This window comes from Mauremys mutica, chromosome 3, assembly GCF_020497125.1.
Source record: "Mauremys mutica isolate MM-2020 ecotype Southern chromosome 3, ASM2049712v1, whole genome shotgun sequence".
NCBI classification, from domain to species: domain Eukaryota; kingdom Metazoa; phylum Chordata; order Testudines; family Geoemydidae; genus Mauremys; species Mauremys mutica.
In genome coordinates, this window is record NC_059074.1 from 10,436,323 (window position 1) to 10,459,415 (window position 23,093).

Genomic DNA, 23,093 nt, shown 5'->3' on the forward strand with positions numbered 1-23,093 from the left:
AGTTACCAATATGCTCTTTTGTGGGATCATCCAGTTAAGCTCCATGTTAATGATATGATCTTATGCCAATGTGATGGGTGATAGATTAGAGATACAATAGAGAGGCAGAGAGACAGACAGAGAGACTAGATCAATAAACACAGAAAATCTGGAAATCAAAAGTCCTGACCATTTCAAAAGTCAGCACTTCCCAAACAGTTGCATCAGAGAAAGCAGTTATTTCCTAGTCTAAGTACATTGCCAGGAAATACACTGGTATCTTAGAATCCTGTGGCACCTTATAAACTAACAGATGTTTTTGCAGCATGAGCTTTCGTGGGTGAATGCCTTGCATCCGAAGAAGTGGGTATTCACCCACGAAAGCTCATGCTGCAAAAACATCTGTTAGTCTATAAGGTGCCACAGGATTCTTTGCTGCTTCTACTGGTATCTTAGATATCATTGCAGGAAAAGTTGCTGGTAAATAGACTTTCAATTGCAGCCACTGAAGATGCTTTGAAATTTGGCCTATGACTAACCAGTCAGAATCTCACCTTCATTGCTTTCGAATGTTGGGCTTAGTTGGTACAAGGTGCTGTAGAAAAATTTAAGGTAGCAGAGAACTTTCTGCGATTTGCCCATTAGTCACCGTCTAACGAAGACATCCATTATGGTTATTTAAACAGGAGGTATTCTTAAAAAATACAGTTACTAACCGCAGGTTCAAAGAAAGAGCTCAACCAACAAAACTTGAATTCCAGTTTTGTCTCCTTTGTTTACCAGAGATTACACCCTATTGGGAATTTGGTGCAACGCAGCAAGACATCTAGTGGCTGAATAATCTACTGCAGGTAAACACAAAGGAAGGCAAAAGTGAATAGCATTTTATTTATATTAAGGGATCTCTCCTAAGCATATTTGCATGTTCTAAGTGAAACAAATCAGAATTGAAGGTGCTCGGTGTAACACCAACAGACCCCAGTCATTGTGGGCCAGGATTGAACCTAGGACCTCTATCACTTAGTGCATGAGTCTCTACTGCATGAGCTCACTCGCTCACCTGTCTCAATGCCACTAGGTGGGACAGAACACTACACCCTGGAGGTGTGTGGGTTACATCAACACGTGACAGGAGGTATTCCAAACCCTCACACAATCTGTCCCTTACCTCTCAAAGAGGCATGTTGCAAAATCATTTCTGGTCCTTTCAATTTTGAGACCTTTCTTAGATTCTCTTGAGCTATCTTGAAAGAGAATGCTTAGTCATGCAGTAACGGCTATTCAATAGCCCACTCTCTGCAACACTATAAAAGCCCAAAGACTTACAGCAATGATAAAATGCTGCAATAGGATTGTGGGAAGCAAACTGGTTTTAATTACCTGGGTGCTTTCTGGCCAGCTAGCAGAGCAGCCTTGTAAATGAGAATTAATTCATCCACCTTAAGCTAATGCAAACCCATCTTGGCATAAGAGTCAGACTTTATTTTCTGTGTCATCTGCAGGGAAAATAATGCCTAATTATTATTAGTACTGAGTAACGCTTATGAAAATTGCTCTACATTAATTTCACATGGCTGACTGGCTAATGGATTCACAAGGGCCTTGCAACACTCTATAAAAAGACTAATAGAAGCTAAAAACAAGGGGAATACATTACTCTAACAGCTATTAGTACGCGGTGGTGTCCACTAGCATTAATACCTGTATTTATTTTGCCTCCCATTAATAATATATCAGCCGATTATAGAAGCTGTAGCCAAGGTTGGATGTTGAGCAATGTTTCCTAATGCTGCAGTCTATTCAGCTGTGGAATTGTTTCCCCAAGGGAAATGATGGAAGGCTTATCGCTTGTGTCATTGCTATGGAAAGGTTCCATGAAGTGCTAGTCTATAGCACACTGCATGGAAGAATCCTGTGTTTACAGGGAGATATTGGCTAACCCGGTAGATCTTTCCATCTTTAATATCTACAATTCTGGGCGACTACAAGAACAATGAAGGATGTACAGCAATATGAGCCAGTGTTTAGAGCAGGACCCTTGGAAACAGCAAATCAAGGTTCTAATACCGGCTTTGATGCCGATTCACTGAGAGACCTTGGGAAAGTCACATCAACTCCCCATGCCTCTGTTTCCCTATTTGTAAAGTGGAGATGATAATACTCATCCCCTTGGCAATACATGTTAAACTCCACAGATGAAAATGGCTATTTAGGTAGTAAGTACTGGTGTCTTTTCTCAGTCTATAATATCACAGAGCTCACTGTTACCAACAGATATGGCTGAGTTACCCCTAGTGTTCCCTGCTCTAAGCATCAGGGAAATCTGTGGTATCTCAGATAGCTCTGTGTGGCAAGTAGAACTGATTGAAAAAAATGTCAACAGAAATTTTCCATGGGAAAACGCAGTGTTGTCAAAAAATGTTCAACAGAATTTTTTTTTACTGATTTGAAATAGAAATGGAGTATTTCATTTTGACTTCATTTCATTCTTTTAATTTTTTTTAAAAGTTTTGCCTTCTGATTAATTGTAGTATCATATTAATACATATAATGTTACTATCTATAGATTATAATCTTCTACACACATATTATCAGATGTTGGCATTAGCAAACTGAAGTGTTTTGATAAGGTCGGTTTGCTGTTTCTGACTTAATATTGCAGAATTTCCACTCCACACAATGGTTCAGGATTTTGAGTTTTCAGCCTGGTTTGGGCCGAAAACAAATTTCAAATGGAAAATCCTTTTTCCGACCAGCTCTAAAGCATTAGCAAATGCTGTTTTTTTTTCCTTGGTCATTTTTCCTTGGTCATTAAGATGGCCAATTAAATCACTCCACAGTGCTACCAGCACACCTGAGTTCTAGGTAGATTCAAAGTCTGCAGGAGTGGGAGAGTCAGACCCAGTGTTTTGGTTTGGACCTATCTCTACCAGGGTTGAGCACCCAGAGCCAGATCATGTGTTCTTCACACAGGCAGAGCCGTCCCTAGGGGACAGTAAATCAGGGCGACTGCTCCGGGCCCTGTGCTTTGCCGGTGCGATTGGCCAGCACCAGCGGCGGCTCCAGGCACCAGCACTCCGAGCGTGTGCCTGGCGGCGCACCTGCGGGAGGTCTGCCAGTCCTGTGGATTCGGTGGCAATTCGGCGGCAGGTATGCTGAATCTGCAGGACCGGGGACCTCCCGCAGGCATGCCACCGAAGGCTGCCTGACTGCCGTCCTTGGGGCTGCAAAAAAGCTAGAGCCGCCCCTGGCCAGCACGGTCGGTGCTGGAAGTTAGGGTACCTAAGGAATGGGATGGAGAATAATCCTGCCATTATTACCCTTCTTTGACAGGGTAACTGATTTGGTGGCTAGGGAGACTGCGGGGGACATAATATACCTGGACTTTAGCAAAGCTTTTGACACAGTCCTATATTTCATTCTGATAAGTAAGCTGGAGAAATGCGGGCTTGAGAGAATACCATTAAGTGGATACATAATTGATTAAACAACTGCAAACAAAGAGTAACTATTAATGGAATGATGTTGGATTGGAGGGAGATCTCAATTTGGGTTCCACCGGGATCTGTTCTGGGTCCAGTGTTGTTTAACATCTTTATTACTGACCTGGAGGTAAGTATAGAGAATGTACTGATCAAGTTTGCAGATGGCACAAGGTTTGGGGGAGAGGGGTTGCCGACACTTTGGAGGATAGAGCTACATTCAGTGGGATCTTGATAAATTGGAGAAATGAAATTCAACAAAGACAAATGTCAGGTGCTACGCTTAGGGAAGAAAAACCAAATGCACAAATACAGAATGGGGGAAAATTGGCTTGGCAGCAGCACTGCTGAGACGATCCGGGAGTTGGGTGGATCACAACCTCAGCATGAGTCAACAATGCGATGCTGTTGCAAATAAAGCATATGCAATTTTGGGTTCATAACAGAGACACAGGAAGTGATAGAACTGCTCTAATCAGTGCTGGTTAGGCCTCAGCCGGAAAACCGTGTCCCATTTTGGTCATCAATGTACAGACGGGATGTAAAGAAACTGGAAAGGACCCAGAGGTGAGCGACAGAGATGATCAAATGGATGGAATGCAAGCCATACGAGCAAGGGCTGAAGGAACTGGGTATGTTTAGTTTGGAAAAGAGAAGATTAAGGGGACTATGATAGTGGTCTTCAGATATTTGAAAGGCTGCCACAAAAAAGATGGAGGGACGTTATTCTCTCTTGCCCCAGAGGGCAGGACCAGAGGCAATGGGTTCAAACTCCAGCATAGCAGATTTAGATTAAATCTCAGGAAAAACTTCCTAACAGTAAAACCAGTAGGACGATGGAACAGACTACCTGGGTGGGGGCAGGGGTGGGGGGAGATTGTGAAAGTTCCTTCCGTGGAGGTTTTCAAAAGGAGCCTGAATGTCCATCTGTCTGGGATGGTTTAGACACAACAAATCCTGCACCGTGGCAGGAGGTTAGACTAGACGACCCTTGTGGTCCCTTCTAACCCTATGATTCTATTATCATGCCATCTAGGAACCAGGTTCATTTCTGATCACCCCAACCCCTAAAGTGGATGGCAGAAACAGAGGATTCAGAGACAGGTGATGAGACTGATTTAGAGGATTGAGGAGACATCCATTAAAAAGGAGTGGGACTGTTTAGTTTAAAGAAGAGCTAATGGGGGGAGGGATAGCCCACTGGTTTGAGCCATGGCCTACTAAACCCAGGGTTGTGAGTTCACTCCATGAAAGGTCCATTTAGGGATCTGGAGCAAAAATCTGTCTGGGGGTTGGTCCTGCTTTGAGGAGAGGGTTGGACTAGATGACCTCCTGAAGTCTCTTCCAACCCTGATATTCTATGAATTGCACTTCTGTAAGTGGCTTGATAGAGGCATGCAAGATAATGAATAGTATAGAGAAGGTAGATCAGGCCCTGCTCTATATTCCTTCTCATAATATAGAAACAAGAAGACATGAAATGAAACTGAAAGGCAACAAATTAAAAATGGAGACAAAGAAAATGCTGTTTTGCAGATTGTATAATTTGCCTATGGAACTCATCGACACAAGATATCATTGAGACCAAGCACTTAATATGATTCCAAAAAGGATTTGGACATCTCTGTGAATAACAAGCATGGCCACAATTATGTTAACTGGAGTAACAGGTTTCTGTTAGTGATGTAAATTCTCATGCTGCGAGGATTAACCAGCCATGAATTTCCAGGCGTTAAGAAGAAGCCTCCCTTACAGGCAGGTGAATTGTCCACTGTGGTGTTTCTTCCACCTACCTCTGAAGCAGCTGGTCATGGACGCTGCCAGAGATGGGGATACTAGATGGATGGACCAATGGCCTGACCCCTTATGGCAATTCGCCCGTGGCTATCCACATCTGGTCAGCTTCGTGGGCCAGTGCAGAGTGGGAGGGGAGCTCGGCCCCATCTCCTCCCGACCCTGTTCCGGGTAGCCTGCACTCTGGGGGTTCTAGGAGCGAGCATGCGGCTGCGATTGTACTTGGTACCCTGTCCTTGTGCAGGGAATGTGTGTTGCAGGCAGGGGAGACCTCTTGTAGTCCTCTTCCCTGCCCTGCACATCCACACAGGGACAGGACACAATCCAACCCTGCCCCAGGACCTGAGCAGGATGAATACTGAGGGCCTCCTGTAATAGTCACTGGGAGCACTCAACGCTGGCAGGCTTGGGCCCTTAGCCACTTAGCCAAATACTGAAACACTCCTGTTCTTTCCCTGACTGTGTACAAACGTCTTTTCCCCTCCCGGCTGTCTTTCCGTTCCTCTGAGCGCTAATCTGCCCCACAGACACCAAGCCAGCCCATGGCACGCTCAGTCTGTTTCTTCAAACAGCAGCCTCCATTGTACTTTCAAATAAAACAAATGAACTATGCTGATTGAACACAGCATAGAGATTTTTATGTCAGCGGGAGCAAATATCAGAGGGCTTATTCCTTTCCGGCAGGGAAATGCCTCCCCTGCCCCCAACCCTCCTTAAACCCATCAGTTTGCGAGACTGTTGTCATTGAATCATAAATGACACATGTTCATATGTTAAAACTAATATGGCAGCCCTTATTTTTATGTATTTTATATATAATCTAAGGTCAAAATGAGAGGGAGTGTTGTCAAGTGGTTAGAGCTAGAGACATTCTATTCCTGTGTCTACCCGCTGACTTGCTGAGTGACCTTACAGGCAAGTCATTTAGCAGCTCAGTGCCTCAGTTTACCCATCTGTGAACATGAGAATAATCACCAGACATTCACTTCTCTTGAGATGATCACCAAGATGTATTGACCAAACAGAGAGATGCTGACTGAAGCCAAGCCACTTCTGGGACAGAGGGCAGTAGATATTTAACAGTGCATGGCAATATGAAGAATGCCAGCGTGACGGGGTGTATTGGGCCCTTTGAGGCTCCTCGCTGGAGGCTTCGCAGTCCTACCACACCCCGCCCCAGAGAAGGAGCAGCGAAGTTGGGTCCTCCAGGCCTGCCTAGAAAGGCTGCAGGGAAGCAGCCAATCAGCTTGCACCAGGCTCAGTTAAAAGGCAGTGCAGGGACTACCCAGGTCAGTTGCTGGCTAGGACCAGAAGGATGGGGTGGACTGTGAGAGTCTCCAGGTGAGGAGGCCTGGGAGAGACCTGTTCAACAGAGAGCTTCAGCCTTGAGGTAAGGGTGAACCCAGGGAATAGCAGCAGCAGCAGCAACAACAACAACAACAACAACAACAACAACCAGGGCTGCCCAGATGGGGGGCAAGCGGGCCAATTTGCCCTGGGCCCCCATGAGAGTTTTTTGGGGCCCCTGGAGCGGGGTCCTTCACTTGCCCCTCAAGGGGTCACAAGATGGTTATGTGGGGGTCGTGAGCTGTCAGGCAGCAGAGCTGGCACTGTCAGTCCTGCCATGCCTAGCAGGGAGGGTCGCACTCAGAGGCTTGCTGGGAGGGGTCACCACTTCAAAAAGTTTGAGAACCACTGGGCTAGAGTTTAAACTGGGTCAGTGAGACCCGCTGAGGACAAATTGTCTCCAGGGAGGACGCTGTGGGGGCACGGCTCTAAACCAGGGCAGGGACAGACTTAAAGCTAGCCCAGGAGGGGCTGAGAACGGAGCCCAGAGACAGGGCTGCTGACATTACCGGCGACACAGGCACAAGCTCTGTTAGACCTTTGTTGGTGCATGGTGACTGCGTGTGACTTGGCCGGAGGGCTGAGCCACTCAAGACTCGCCTGATGAGGGAACTGCCGACAGGGGGCACCATGAGCAGAGAGAGTGCGGGTTCGCACACACCCGCCAGGAGAGGCTCAGGAGAGGGGCGTGCGCACCATCACGGCCAGCCTGTAGGAAAGATTGTCTTAGGAGGAGGGGATGAAATCTGGAGGTGACCCAGACATGGGACTGAGCATATTTTGGAAGATAGGCATTCCTAGCTAACCCCGAACAAGCACACTCATAAATCCTTCCAGAGACACAATAGTAAGGAGCGTCTGTGCATTTCCCTGGGATTCTTCACTGCACAAATGTGTTGGCTTTGCCTTCTGGCCCAGAAGTGGCTTGGCTTCCGTTAACACTTATCTCTTGGAGGCTGCCCTTATTGTAACCATTGTCATGGCCATCCTCAAGTCACGCTGCTCTGATTCCAGTGTTTTGTGCTGGCGCTTTGCACACGCCTTCATTCTGTCCTTGGAGAGAGAGGATAATACAAGTCCTGGTTGTCTAGTTGCATTACTGCCAGGCTGTAGGGAGGCTCTCAGCACTGGAGGTTGCTCAGAAGACTCGTATCTGGAGGGGGAGGCTTCCAGAATGCTAATTTGAATGTGGACCCAGACCAATGATGCTTGTTGCCTATTGCCAGGTTGATAGTTTTCAGTCTGATTTCTGGTATCTGCCTCATGCTTAGCTCCATCTTGGCAGAAAGGGGGAGGCCCGACTGAGAATGAAAGGTTTGCCATAGATCAGACAACTGTCTGTTTTACTCGAATAACCTAGAACTGGTCGATTCCCGAAGCTCCGAAAACATTCAATATGTCTTTTATAGTTGGTTGTGCAATGATACATCTCGGGATAAACAGCTCCTGCAAGTGCCCACCTTGCAACCAAAAACATGCAATGTGCATTAATTAGAACTCCTTGGAAAACAAAATGGGCCTCCCAGGAGAAATTCCACAATTGCGACATTAGTTTTTGGGCTGAATGGGGGAGAAATGATTAAGTAGCCACACTTTTTTTTTAAATTAAATGTAAAAGTTCCTGAAAAATTTGGCTTCAGAAATGTCTAAATGTTACATTACGATTTTCTCGATGGACAATTTCACCAAATGGAGTTTTCAAAAGCAGAATATTTTGATTTTGATAAAACCCCCCTTGCATGATGGGAAAATGTTTCATTTGAAATTTTTCAGTGAGCCCTAACACTGCTAATTTGCACAGAGCCTTGCAGCTGACAATTGCAAACCAGTTTGTAACCATTATACATTATTATTCATTTGAATTAATATGGCACTTCAGAGCCCTAATCACAGACCAGGATCCTATTGTGCTAGGCTCTTACAAACAGAACAAAAAAACCAGTCCCTGTCCCAAGGAACTTACAATCGAAGTATGAAACACAAGCTGGCAGACTGATACACACAGACCGAGAGGGGAATACAAGTAGACACTGAGATAGTATTGGCTGGCACGATCTGCAATGGTCTCTGCACACCAGCAGCTGACCTGTTGTCAAATTTTCTGGCGGCATCACGTCAAAGTAGAGTTTTAAGCAGGGATTTGCCACACAATAATGTGTTCGTTATGCAGGGCAGCACGGTAGAAAGCACAAAGGTGCTTTGTCTGAAAATGTTTGTATTTGTTACAACGTAAGTCTCAAAACACCTCTGTGAAGAAAGCATTAGCATTTTTCAATTGAAGCATGCAGAGTTTAAGTGGCTTGCCTAAGGCCTTTCAGTAAATCTGTAGCAGAGTCAGGGAGCGAACCTAAAAGGTCCTTAATCAACATCCTAGCCAGTATCCACCAGACCATGCTTCTCCATTACTCTAACGTTGGTGTACATTACTACCAATGTTATTACGGTTTGCACAATTATTCAGCCCATAGCATTTTGCTTGACAGCATCCTACATGAGGGAATTCCTCAAGTTGACTATTTCGTTTTCTTTGTTTTAATGGTACCAGCCATTAATGTGACTAAGTGAAGCCCTGTTCCTTGGGAGAGGGCTGTGTTTACTGGCATCTTCTGCTCTTGCAATTGTTCTTTTTCTTTGCCGTGTGATGCATTTGTTTCGAGAGCTCTTCAGCACGCTGTGACTTTGACTGCTAGGTGATTTAGCAGGTGGTAGTTGCAGTGCAACGTATTACATTTGGCATCTCTGGTAGAGGCTGAACTTCAGGATGGAACTGGAACATAAAAATCATGTTGTCTCTCTCAAGGATTAAAAATTGGTGCTGTTTCTGAGCATTCGCTGTGGACATCGTGCACAACTTAAGCAAAAGCGTGGATGTCTCTAAGGTGGGGCACAAAGTGGGCAGAGGGGCAGACGGTTTTGTGTCAGGGAACGACACCAGCTCAGGAGGTCTGAGTTCAATTTCTATCTCTGCCAGTGACTATGTGTGATCCTAGGCAAATCTCTTACAGCTAGATTGTCAATCTCTTGCTCCCACTGGTGAGCAGTTCCTCACACAAGCACTCCCACTGAGGTCTATGGGACAGCTTACATGAGTAAATCCTTATCAGCAGGGTGTGTGTGTGTGTGTCACAATCTGGCACTTAGCCTCTCTGTGCTTCAGTTCTTCATCTGTTAAATGGTGATAATACTTCCCTTTCTCCTGTGTTTTGTCTGTCTCGTTTGTGTTTGTACAGCACCTAACGCAATAGGCCCTTGATCTTGACCGGGACATCCAGGGGCTACCCTTATGGAACTGAATGGCACCCCCATCCTTAACTCCTGCTCCCATATGGGCTAGGAGGCAGCTGCACATTGTGGTGGTTAGAGCAGAGGACTGTAACCTCTTAGCTGGCAGACTAGAACCACGCAGATCAGCTGGGAAGAGGAAAGAGGGAACCGGAAAGAGGCTGGCTGTGGAGTACCTTTAGAGAGGGAGGCTGCTTTTTACCCTCTGGCTAGCTGCAGGCCTCCTGGGAAACTGGGAAGGCTCCAAATGTGAAAGCAGTCTAAAGAAAGCTGCTGGAGTGGTAGGACTGACAGACTGGGACCCGGACTGAAAGGGAGTTTTTGTATGCAAGGCTCCTAATGGAAGCCTCAGCTAACAGTGCCATAGTGGGCACTCTGAGGTCTTGGCCTATGTGTTCTATGGTTTCCTCGGTTCACTAATAAATTGCCTTAGTTTTCGAGTTGATGGCTTGTGACCTAATTCAGAACTAGCACTCTCTGGAGCAGCAGCATCCGCACTGACTGTCGGAGGGGCAAAAACCAGTGCAACAGCTGGGGTGGCATAAGGGGCTGGCAGAAAGGCTGAGGAAGTTGTGGCTTCAAGGAAAGAAGGTCTGGCCAGCGAGAACATAATGGCCAAACTAGGTCAGACCAGTGGTCCATCTAGCCCAGTACCCTGTCTTCAGAGGGAATGAACAGAACAGGCAATCATCTAGTGATCCGTCCCCTGTCGTCCACTCCCAGCTTCTGGCAAACAGAGGCGAGGGACACCATTCCTGCCCATCCTGGCTAATAGCCATTGATGGACCTATCCTCCATGAACTTATCTAGTTCTTTTTTGAACCCTTTTATAGTTTTGGCCTTCACAACATCCTCTGGCAAGGAGTTCCACAGGTTGACTGTGTTGTGTGAAGAAATACTTCCTACTGTTTTTTTTTTTTTTTTAAAAACCTGCTGCCTATAAATTTAATTTGGTGACCCCTAGTTCTTGTGTTATGAAAAGGAGTAAAAAACACTTCCTTTTATTTACTTTCTCCACACCAGTCATGATTTTATAGACCTCGATCATATCCTCCCTTACTCGTCTCTTTTCCAAGCTGAAAAGTCCCAGTCTTATTAATCTCTCCTCATACGGAAGCCGTTCCATACCCCTAATCATTTTTGTTGCCCTTTTCTGTACCTTTCTAATTCCAATGTATCTTTTTTGAGATGGGGTGACCACATCTGCACACGGCATTCAAGATGTGGGCGTACCATGGATTTATAAAGAGGCAATATGATATTTTCTGTCTCATTATCTATCGCTTTCTTAATGATTCCCAACATTCTGTTCGCTTTTTCAACTGCTGCTGCACATGGAGTGGATGTTTTCAGAGAACTAGCCACAACTCCAAGATCTCTTTCCTGAGTGGTAACAGCTAATTTAGACCCCATCATTTTATATGTATAGTTGGGATTATGCTTTCTAATGTGCATTACTTTGCATTTACCAATGTAGCCACTGCAGTAGTGGTAAAACCTAGATTTGGCTCCATTTGCATAATGGGACATACAGAATTGCAAAGCACTTCTATACACGTCTATGTAACGTCAGCCAATGTGTGTTCGATCACCCCTGTGCCTGATGCACAAAGGATGTGACTCTGTTAGAGCCCCCACCTACAGAACACGGCTATCCAGCTCAAGCTGTGGAGACTCCTACTGTCCGCTCTGATGCTGGCTGAGACGGTGGCTACCACACTCGCCCGCCTGGTGCAAAGCTAGGTCCCGCCCGAATTCCACAGCTACCTCAGTCCGTGTCAGAGATGTAACTGGCGCATCTCTAGCAACCGCCAAAAAGCCTGGTGCACCCACTCGGGAGACAAATTCGTCTAAGGGCTTTGCAAAGTGACTTAATGCTCATCTGTGTGGTTTTTTTTTTTTTAAAAAGGAGTAACCGGTCCCTGCTGAAGAGTTCTGCCTGCCTGAGCTGGGAAGAGCTGCCTCCCAGGCTTTGAAATACCTCCCACGCTTGGAATCAGGCCCCAGAATTTGAAAGCCACCACTATGCCATTATATTAATAACCCAATAGATAGAGCCACTTAATTGTTCTTTAAGACAGACAACTGTCTTGCCTCTTTGCTACATGCTAGGAGACCCCTGATGACTTGGCCAGCCTCCACAGAGGAGGTTACAATTGCCAATGAGTCCAAAGGCACCTGCTAATTTCAGCCTGGGTGAGCCCCTACGGCCTTGCATGGCTAGATGCATCCTTTTCCCAAAACGATTCGCACAGGTTTGCTAAAGGACAGAAGAATCCCCTTTTGATAGCATCACAGTTCTCCTCATTGGAAAGAACAACAGCAGGAGTTAAAGTAAGGGGGAGTATGTGGGGAGGGGATATAGCATCCCCTCCTGTTTAAAGCAGAGGGAGAGGCTTCCCTCCCTCCCTCCCCCCGCCGCCTCCCTGTCAATCTACTTTAACCACTGAGCAAAGGTGTCGCTTCTGCGGCGGATCCACGCTCTACTCTGTGCTGACTAGGCCTCAGCTGGAGTATTATGTCCAGTTCTGGGTGCCATATTTCAGAAAAGATGGGGACAAATTGGAGAGAGTCTGGAGAAGAGCAACAAAAATGATTAAAGGTCTAGAAAACATGACCTATGAGGGAAGATTGGGTTTTAGTCTGGAAAAGAGAAGACGGGGGGGGACATGATAACAGTTTTCAAGTACATACAAGGTTGTTACAAGGAGGAGGGAGAAAGAGGTTAAGAAGAACAATTTAAGGATAGAACAAGAAGCAATGGGCTTAAATTGCAGCAAGGGCGGTTTAGGTTGAACATTAGGAAAAACTTCCTGTCAGGGTGCTTAAGCACTGGAATAAATTGCCTAGGGAGGTGGATGGAGATTCCACATCGGAGATATTTAAGAGCTGGTTAGACAAACACCTGTCAGGGCTGGTCTAGATAATACTTAGTCCTGCCATGAGTGCAGGGGACTGGACTAGATGACCGTTCGAGGTCCCTTCCAGACCTATGATGCTATGAAGATGCATGCTAGCACAATAGCCTCTCTCTCTCACACACACACAGTATGACTGTGTATTTGAATTCAAGGTGAACCATGGCTCCCAAAACTTATATGGCCTGATGCCTCATAATGGCTCTATCAGTGAATTTCTTGTACCAAAAAGACAGTCTTCCTCCAGGCCAAAGGGTTTCAGTGGGCTTGATCCCATAAGCCCTCTGCACAGAGAACTCCCACAGAAGCCAAACAAGTCCCCCTCCCCTCCCAATGCCATGCTGGCGATATTTGGTCCAATGTTTACCTGTGAAGTTGTATTTGCCTGTTGCCACCACTCTGCTCGAGGGGCACATCCCATATTGGGTTGCCAACTGTGTAATCACACAAACCCAATCACCCTTTCCCTGTCCCTTCTCTGAGGCCCTGCCCCATCCCTGCTCCCTCTGTCGCTCACTCTCCCCCACCCTCACTCGCTTTCACCGGGCTGGGGCAGGGAGTCAGGGTGTGGGAGGGGGGTGAAGACTCTGGGCTGGGCTGAGCGGTTTGGAGTGTGGGAGGAGGCTCCGGGCTGAGCCTGGGGAAGGAGGTTGGAGTGCAGGAAGGGGTGCAGGGTGCCAGCTGCGGGAGGGAGTTTGGGTGCTGCAGGGGGTTGGGGTACAGGAGAGGGTGAAGGGTGTGGGCTCTGGGAGGGAGTTTGGGTATAGGAGGGGGCTCTGTGATGGGGTTGGGGTGCAGAATCAGGTGCAGGCGCTGGCTGGGAGGTGCTTACTTCAGGCGGCTCCCAGGCGTTGGCGCTGTGGGGCTAAGGCAGGCTCCTTGCCTGCCCTGGCCCCGCACCGCTCCCGGAAGTGGCCAGCATGTTTCTGCAGCCCCTGCAGGGGGTGGCAGGGATCTCCATGTGCTGCCAGTGCCCCGAGCAGCTCCCATTGGCCACAGTTCCCGGCCAATAGGAGCCGTGGAGTCGGCGCTCAGGGTTGGGGCAGCATGCGGAGACCCCCTACTTCCTCCCAGGGGCTACAGAGCCATGCCAGCCGCTTCCGGGAGCAGCGCGGGGCCAGGGCAGGCAGGGAGCCTGCCTTAGCCCTGCTCCACCGTTGGACTCTTAGCGCCTAAAATCTCCCGATTTTGGCTTCTGTAGCCTGCAGGAGATAGGGCCTGATTCCGGCAGACTCCCAGTGAAACCGGGAGGGTTGGCAACCCTAAGTCCCATACCCATATGTTTCAATGGAAATATCAGCTGGTGCCTCTCCTGACAATGGTGCAGAACTGTTGTTGATGATGCCTTGTTCCTCCCAGTTAAGGTTATGCTGTCCTGTTGTGTGATATTGAAAGGAACACAGGCACTGCTAGGCTGGAACTGATGCTTGTTCCATCCTGTCTCTGACAGTGGCCAGCACCTGCTGCTTCAGAGGAAGCCATAAGAAACCACATGCACTAACAGAAAGGAGGGGGGAAAACCAGGCTGCTCTTCTCATGCTAGTTTTAAGGGTCTTTGATGGGCATCTATAGCCGATAAACAGTCCTTCGCCCCAAGCTGTTGATGAACGTAGTCTCTACAGCAAATTCCTCCTGTCAAAAAGAGATCACCCTTTCGTGCCCTCTCTCCCCTCCAAGTTTCCCCAAAGAATAGTAGTTGAGAGGAAGAAACAGAACTTCAGATGCCACCAGCTTGACTGAGCAGCCCTGAGGAACTAAGAATAGCGCTTGTGTATCACCATGACGACATCTCCTTAGCAGGAACATTGACTTTAATCACACATTAGATGAGCGCAGGCCGGCTCTGTTGCTATATAAAGAGCAACTTTCGGCAAAGGCAGATGATGGCTCATGCACTGTGCGGAAGGAAGCCAAAGGGCTATCAGTCCCAACTGGAGCCCACCCTTTTGTTGCATGGAGTTGGAACGAATACAAGTTTTCAAAGCAGGCATTATTACTGGCCCTATCGGTGCAGGGTTCTTTGATGCTGCTACACCTGCTATGCCTGAGTAGTACATCGCAAATCATAGACGGTGCAGTTGGACCCAACTGCAAGACCCCCTGCAATGCCCAGTCAATGAGCTGAGTGTGGACGAATGGGGTGTGGATGAACTACCAGTCTACTCCAGCTAACTTGGTTCCCTTCACCCTTGCGGTGAGCACAGCACAGAGGTTTTGCAGACCTCCCACACAGTCCACTGCAACTCAGTTAGGTCTCCTTTTCTCCTCTGCAGCTGGTTTCTTGCAGGACAAGGCAGTACATGTCCAAGGGCAAGAATTTGCCTGTGAGCCCATTGCTTGTGCTTCAACAGTTTTTGCTCTTGTGTTACCTGCACAACACTGTTCCCACCTAGAACATAAGAGCGGCCATACTGGGTCAGAATGAAGGTCCATCTAGTCCAGTATCCTGTCTTCCGACAGTGGCCAATGCCAGGTGCCCCAGAGAGAATGAACAGAACAGGGAATCATCAAGTGATCCATCCCCTGTCGCCCATTCCCAGCTTCTTGCAAATGAAGGCTAGGGACACCATCCTTGCCCTTGCTGGCTAGTTGCCATTGAATGCCCTATCCTCCATGAACGTATCTAGTTCCACTATCTCATAGTGGGATGAACCAAACACTCCTGGTAACGCTGAGGGTTACAGACAATAAAAACTGGTTTAGTGGCAAGAACAATCTTTTATGATTCAACTGTCAAGTGTTTATACTTCATCAGGATTTTCTCAGTCAGACGTTCAAGGCAGCAGTGTCGCGCGTGTTCCTTGTTTTGTTAGAAACATACCAGCCTGACAGTCCAGTTGGGTAACTGGAGAAACTAGTACACTCTGGAGAAACTCAGCCCCAGGATATTAAAAGACCAGTAAGTGGGTGGCAGCACGGGGAAACCTTTCAGACTTGCAGCTGTAGGTCGGGGGATGGAGCAGAGAGGGCTGCGGCCATTATCACACGCAGCTGAAGATTGTGCAGGCAGCTTCCAGTGGCCAAGTGAAAGTCGGCTCCGTACATTTCGATGTTACTGTAGGTGTGTGGAAACCTCTAAACGCTCATCGTAGCTGCTCAAGCAACTCCAGGGAGTTGGGTTAGCAGCAAGGTGATGTTTAGAATGACCAGCTGGCAAGAAGTTTCTGCAAGGAGCAATTTGCTACCTCATGCTGCAGCAGCAATTCCGTAAACGACCTTCTGGTGGAACACTAGGTCCGATTCTCTTTTCACTTATACTGGTGTGAACCTGGAGTACCTCCACTGAAGTCAATGGGGGTCACACCGCCATAAAACCCCTGCCAATGAGAGCAGAATCAGGTTTGTTCTTCTGATAACTGGTATGGCAGATGCTCCGCTTTGGGCCATTCTATAAATGTTAAATACATAGGAGCTTTGCTTAACTAGTAATTCTGGAATGGGACACTGGAGATCCAGGTTCTCTTCCTGCCTCTGGCACAGGTCCTGGGGCAAGTAACTAAGGGCTTGTCTACACTGTCAGTGCTGCACCTGTGCTGCTGTAGCGTGTAGTGAAGATGCTACCTATGCTGACAGGAGAGCTGCTTCCATCGGTGTAGGTACTGCATCTCTCCAAGAGATTATGTAAATGGGAGAAGCCCTCCTGTTGACCTAGAGTGGTTCACATTGGGGGTAGGGTCAGTATAACTAGGTCTTTCAGGAAGGTGGATTTTCCACCCCTCTGAGTGACAGTTACACCGACTTAAGTTGGACTATAGACCAAGCCTAAGGCCTTGGTCCAGCAAAGCTCTTAAACGTGCTCTAAACACAACTAGTCCCACTGACTTGCTAATGAGACCCCTCCTATGCTCAAAGTTATGTATCCCCTTAAGTACTTTCCTGGATGGACCTTGATCTCTCTGTGCTTCACTTCCCAGTCTGTAAAATGGGGATAACCAGTCTGTAGACCTGCCCACAAATAAAGCACTCAAAATGCTGCACCGATGCGGCTGCGCCTCTGTAACGCTTCAGTGACGATGCTACCTATGCCAACGTGAGAGCTTCTCCCGGTGGCATAGTTAATCCACCTCCATGAGAGGTGGTGCTAGGTCGAGGGGAGAAGCCCTCCCATCAACAGAACTGTCTACACTTAGGTTGGTATAACTCTGTCACTTAGGCGTGTGGATTTTTCACACTTCTGAGCAACATAGTTTTACTGATGTAAGTTTATAGTGTAGACCTGACCTTAGAGTCCTGCTGTGAAGATAAACCCCATCAATGTTTGTCTGGCACTCACGTGCTAGAGTGTTATGGCATAGAAAAGCCTATGCAATGCAGGAGAGACAGTGAAACTGAAAAAAGGCTAATAATGGTCCGTAAGCCCCAGAGCTACCAGGCCTAGAGGGATAGACCTCTTTACTTCCCCCCTGTGAAAGAAAGGGGAAAAGTTAGTTCTGGCAGGTTTAATTTACATAGTGTAATTTCACCCCAGTACACTTCTGCTCAGTGCTTTATGGTGTATTGTTTGGAGGTTGGTTGTGTCTGTTTTGGAAATTATATGAAATGGTGCATATTAACGTAAGAGTGCAGGGGACTGGACTAGAAGACCTCCTGAGGTCCCTTCCAGTACTACAATTCTATGTACTTAATGGGGGAGGAACTATGAAAGGTAAAGCCTGGCAAAAAGTGGGTCACCCGGTTCTAAAAGGTAGTGAGTGGCCCAAACTCCAGCGACAATAGAAGGATTCTATCTGGGAGACAAGGTTCAGAGATTCAGGTTCTGTGTTGGGTTCTGCTGGGAACTGGGTTTCCTGTCCAGAGCTTTGGAACCCTGTGGGATGTTCTTTTGCCGCACTAGCAGTGGCATGGACTTGACTCTGCAAGACTGCCCGAGTGGAGTGGAGCAGGATCTACTGCTGCTGGACTCTAGACTAAAGCACCCAGGTTGGGAGAGCTGCCTCCCACCATCCACTTGACCACCACTAGATCTAATCAGGGTTATGAGTGAGTTGTAGGTGGGATGGAGTTCGTATAGTGGGCCTTACCCATAGGCAGCAAATTATATGGGCCCGTGGTGCCCTTTCTCCACCAATATGTAGGAATGTGGGCCTGGCTCCACCAATGTTTGGGCTTATATTTAATCAGAGCCATCTCGTTCGTAGGATCGACCAAGGCGAGCACCCCGGGTCCTGCGCTTTGGGGGGCCCCATGCTTCAGGGGGATGTGGGATCCAGGGGGGGAGCCTGGGGGGGCTATACCCTGCCTCTTCCCAAGCCCCTGCCCCGCCTCTTTCTGGCTTCTGCCCCCTCCCCTGAGTGACACCGGTGAGGCCGAGTGGAACAGGGCAGGCTGGGGCAGGGTCGCTTGCTGCTGCCGGTGCCAGGCTCCCCACACACCCTCCAGGCCGCCCTGGACTCTGCATCCCGCTGAGGTGCAGGGCCCCCAAAGCGTGGGGCCTGGGGCAGTCCTATGGATGAGACGGCTCTGCTTGGACCCATTCTGGGCACCACCAAAAATTAGACAAACCTGGTGCCCAAGGCCCTACCCATGTACTCTAGTTGGGTTTTGCTGATTTTTATTCTGTAAATATCCACTTACTGTGTTTTCCCCAAATAAAGGCCTTAGGTGACTTCACATTCCAGGGGATTCCTGAGCTGGAAAGGTGACTGGGGGAGGTTGCATTGTAGTTTCCTGGTGCCAGACCTGGGAGTGCAGCTCTGGGAGGAGACTTAAGCATGTTTCATTCCATTTAGAAGAGGTTCCCTAGATTTACATAACCTGGCTTCTATTGCTGCCATCTATAGCTGGCAGAAGGGTGACAGGTGCAAATAACTTGGTTGCTGCAGGCAGCAGCGAGCAGCATCACTTACTAGATAGAGATGTATCAAGTGCCTCTTGATACCTTTATACCACTTGAAAGCTCAGATACTCTGCTCTCAGGTGGTATCAGCCATTCACTTTTTGCTCTGGTGGATCAGAGTCATCAGACATTAAATCTGTCATTTGGTCCCTCAGGTGTTTTCTGTTAGCTCTGACCCAGAGCTCATTCTAGCAGCTCTCAGACCAGAGAAGCTTTGCTAAGCGCCTTGCTAAAAAGCATTTGTAACCTTATTTTTTTTTAACAGCAAGTAACTCACAAATGCTACTGCACAGAGCAATTTTTTTCTTTCTTTCTAGACAACTGCGATAGCCATGTGTGAACATCATGACAGCCCCGCTAATTTTCTACCAGTTTTGGGAGCTATTGATTTTTAGCCATGTATTATGGGTGCTGAACACTTGAAAATCTGATGCCAAAGCACTCAGAGCAGATGGATGATCAAACTTCAAATTGCAAATTTCTAAAAAAAAAATGAAAAGCCATTTCATCCCTTGAGAACGAGTAACGTCAAATTGTATATCAGGAAGAAGCTGTCTGAGGAGAGCTATTAGACTGTCAACACTAGAAACTCCATCACCTGAGATTTTTAAAATTACGCTGGATAAAGCATTAGAGGATATACTGTGCTGGCTGGTATATGGACTAAACGTCCTATCTACCATTCCTGCTCTAGTGTCCATATGATATGTGATGAGAATGACATGCAGTAGCTTTTAACGCACTGGTTACGCTGCTAGATACATTCCAGCCAGAGATTTTTATGAACAATATGAATTGAAAATGTGGCCTGTGTCCTCATAAGTGCTTCCTGAAATTTTGCTTTGTTAGTGGCCTTTAGATGACATACAAAAGGAATCCTTTGCATTGTATCTTGTGATCTACGGGATGTGATGATTCCATCTCTGGTAAGAGCACAAGTCCTCAACTCAATAAGGCAGAAATTTTCAGCAATCACAACTGAATCCAGACGTTCAACAGTGCTAGGCTCCTACTTTCATAGATTTTGAAGGGCGGAAGGAACCATTATGATCATCCAGTTTGATCTAGTGCATAGTGCAGGCCCATTGGCTGCTGAGCTGTTTTGAAAATCTGGTCATCGCATGCCGTGATAGGAGATGTGGGGTGCAGACTTTGTAAAGTCTGGTCTCCATTTAGGTGTCTAAATGGGAGCTGAATTCTTTTCAAACTCTGCCCTACCGTTGTAGGTTCTGAACCCTTAAAAATGTGGCTGGAGATTAATATAATTCTAGATCATTTCTTTTCAAACTGAAAGCATTTTAAAATAGCTCACTTCCCTGTCTGGAAAATGAAAACAGACTTGTCAGTTTCTCTCGCAGGTTCTTATTTGCTAGTTCCACACTACAACATTCCGGTTAGACTCGTTGCCAGGAATGTTTATTTTGTCTTTTGAAAAAATGTCTATTTTTTTTTAATTTCAAATGTTTTTATTGGCTTTACCTCCTGTAAACGCTTATTTTTTTAACACATAAATGTAGGGCAAACCACCTGACAGTGACCCTTTTAATTAATGGTTGTAATTGAGGAATATGACCTCTAGATGGCAGAGTTTCCTTCTTTTGTGCTTTCTCGTCTCTAGCCGCTCACTTCCATTCAACATAACTAAGCTTATTGCAGCAGAGAATGTTTGCTAAGATAGATCTCTCTTCTGATATCTATGTAGTCTGAGAGTAGATGGCTCAGCAGATTGCTATTGGGGTTAGAGGTCTTTTCTCCTTTAATTCACCAGTTCTGAGTTAGCGCGTGATGGTTCAGTGCACACATCTCAAGTGTCCTTTATATGAGGGCCAAAGTGCCCTGCATTCCACCTACAGCTGGTGACCCCCTCACTTTCATTATGGAAAATTACAGACAAGTGCAGAACCTTGAAACCAAGGTTATAGCAGAAATTTCTTACCCCATTTAGATTGTAAATTCTTACGGGCAGGGATTGTCCCTGTCTCTGTCTGTACAGGGCTCAGTGCCACGGGGCAGGTTGTGGAGAGCGGTTTGGAGACCTTTGTGAAATGAGTTCAGAGGTTTGGCTGCATTCCCCTGTGGGCGAGTGTCTACATCACACCTAGCACCAGCAGTGGCCTTGTCAGCAAAGATTGGTGGGGTGAATGAGCCATTCCGAATGAAATATCTACCTGGGCTTCTCCATGGCCTCCAAGGTATCTGAGCATCCCCCACAGGTATAGGGTTCTTTTTCTCTGGGCACTCGGGGATTTCATTTTTGGCCTGGTTTTATGCATATTTCCCCCTCTTCTGGATTTGTTTGACCTCTAACATGGTGTTCCTGCAACTCTGTCAAAGAGGTGGGTTTCCACTTTGCTGTGGAGGTGCTGAGGTTTGTGTCATCCCGTGGCCTCCCAGGAGCGAGTCCCAGGTTTGTCAGCTGGTGTCTGAGGAAGCTCTACCTCCTGCACAGGGGAGTTTGACTCTGGAGGCTGACAGTGGTTCTCCTGCTGGGCCAATCCCATGTATGATAAGGAAGCTGAGAACTGAAACCTTGAATGTGACCCAGTATTCTATGCAGATCCCAGTGCAGAGAGCAGAGGACTGGGGCAATGCAAGCTCCGGGACAGAGCAGATGTGTTGCTGCTGCTGTGATCTGAACCAGTTGTAGCTTATTTATTATTAAGGTTGGCAATTTCATTCATACATTTGCAGGAATAGAGTCCTAGATGTTAAGGCCTGAATAGCTCATGATAGTTGTCTAGTCTGAGCACCTGCACAGCACAGGTGAGGGGATTCCACCCAGCAAGTCCTGCAGGGAGGGAATTATACTTCCTCTCTCCTTAAGCAAACACAGTCAAGCTCAATAATGTGCAGTAACAAGAGCAGGAGGTCACAAATGATCACCACAGCCAAGTCCAAATCCACCAAGACAGGGCACAGTCATCTTGTGAACTACAGGTGGAAGGATGGGCCAGTGGTTAGGACACTAGCCTGTGAGGAGCTATGTTCAAATCCCTTCTCTGCCACAACCTTCCTGTATGACCTTGGGCAAGTCACTTAGCCATTCTGTGCCTCCGTTCCCCATCTATGAAGTGGGGATGACAGCACTGCCCTGCCTCCCGGTGGCATGGTGAGGATAAATACATTAAAGATTGAAGTGCTTTGAGATCTAGTGATGAAAAGGTCTATGTAACACACCTGTATGATTATTATTATTATAGAGCCCCCCACTCCAAGGGAGCCCTGACTGGTGGGATTTGCTCAGACAGGAGAATCCAACCTCACAGCTCCGGTGGGCTAGAAAGCAGGCAGGAAATCCAGCTCATGCTTCCTGCTGCGAGCTCTCCTGCCATGGGAGAAGGAACTGTAGTTGCATGGGCTGCTGAGAGCACACATGTGGCAGTGAGAGCTGCCGCTGAAGGTCTGAGCAGGCCAGGCATCCAAGCTCTGGGCTGTGGCCTGGGCCCAGGGAGCAGCCTGAGCATGGGGCCCCAATGAGCCTGCACCACAGTGACTGTGAGGATCAGACAGGAGTCCCCACCTCCGTGACTGAGGGTCTGCTTGGCACTGATGGACGTGACTGTTGCTGATCACAGTGGTGGGGTGATTTCTGGGGGAATCCCTGCCTACCCAAGGGCAACAAGGAGGGGTCTCCATCTCAAGGCAAGGGGTGGGAGTTCGGAACTAACTATCACCAAGGGGAGCCCCCACCACGTGTCTTCTTTGGATTCAACCTGCTGCTCTTGATCCAGTTTCTAACCTCAGCTGGGAGATGGTTTCCTTTGCATCTGATGGGCAGGTGCCGTGGAGCTAAGTGTCGCCACCATGTCTTCTCACAATCTCCCCTGGTGGCTCCATATGGAGACTGTAGCTGTCTTGGTGGGAGGATGAATCTCTGTGGGACTCTACGGGCAGGAGCTCTGGAAGAGGAGAAGCAGGTGCTCATTTCTCTGGGTTGGGTCTGACAGCAACAGCTGAACCCATCTCAGAGCTGTCCACCTAGTGCCTGCCCCATCTCTGAGGAGGGATGGCAGGAGTCTATGGTCAGGTGTGTCAGATCCAGGGTAGAGGTCCAATCATGAGGATGAACACACAGCCCTTGTCCATGGCCACGAGGAGATCCCCCATTGGGGCCAAGAGCATTATTGCTGTTCCCATCCTGGCCTGAAGTCTGACTGAAAAGGGTCCAGGATACTGGCACCACCTTGGGGGAGCTGGACATAACCTGGGAGCGATTCTCAGCTGCCTTGCTCAGGTATGGGAGGACGAATACTAGGTGGTTGGAGATCGGTTGTGGTGAGCGATGGTATCTTCCCATCTCTACAGCTACAGCCTCTGAGAGAACCAGGGGCAGAAGGGCGACGTGTCCCTCTCTCTCCCAGCTCTGTACTACCCTGCTCCCCTCAACATACCTGATGTTTTGTGCATTCTCATGTGGTCCAACTCCCATTGTTGGTTGCAGCTCCTGGTTCAGGT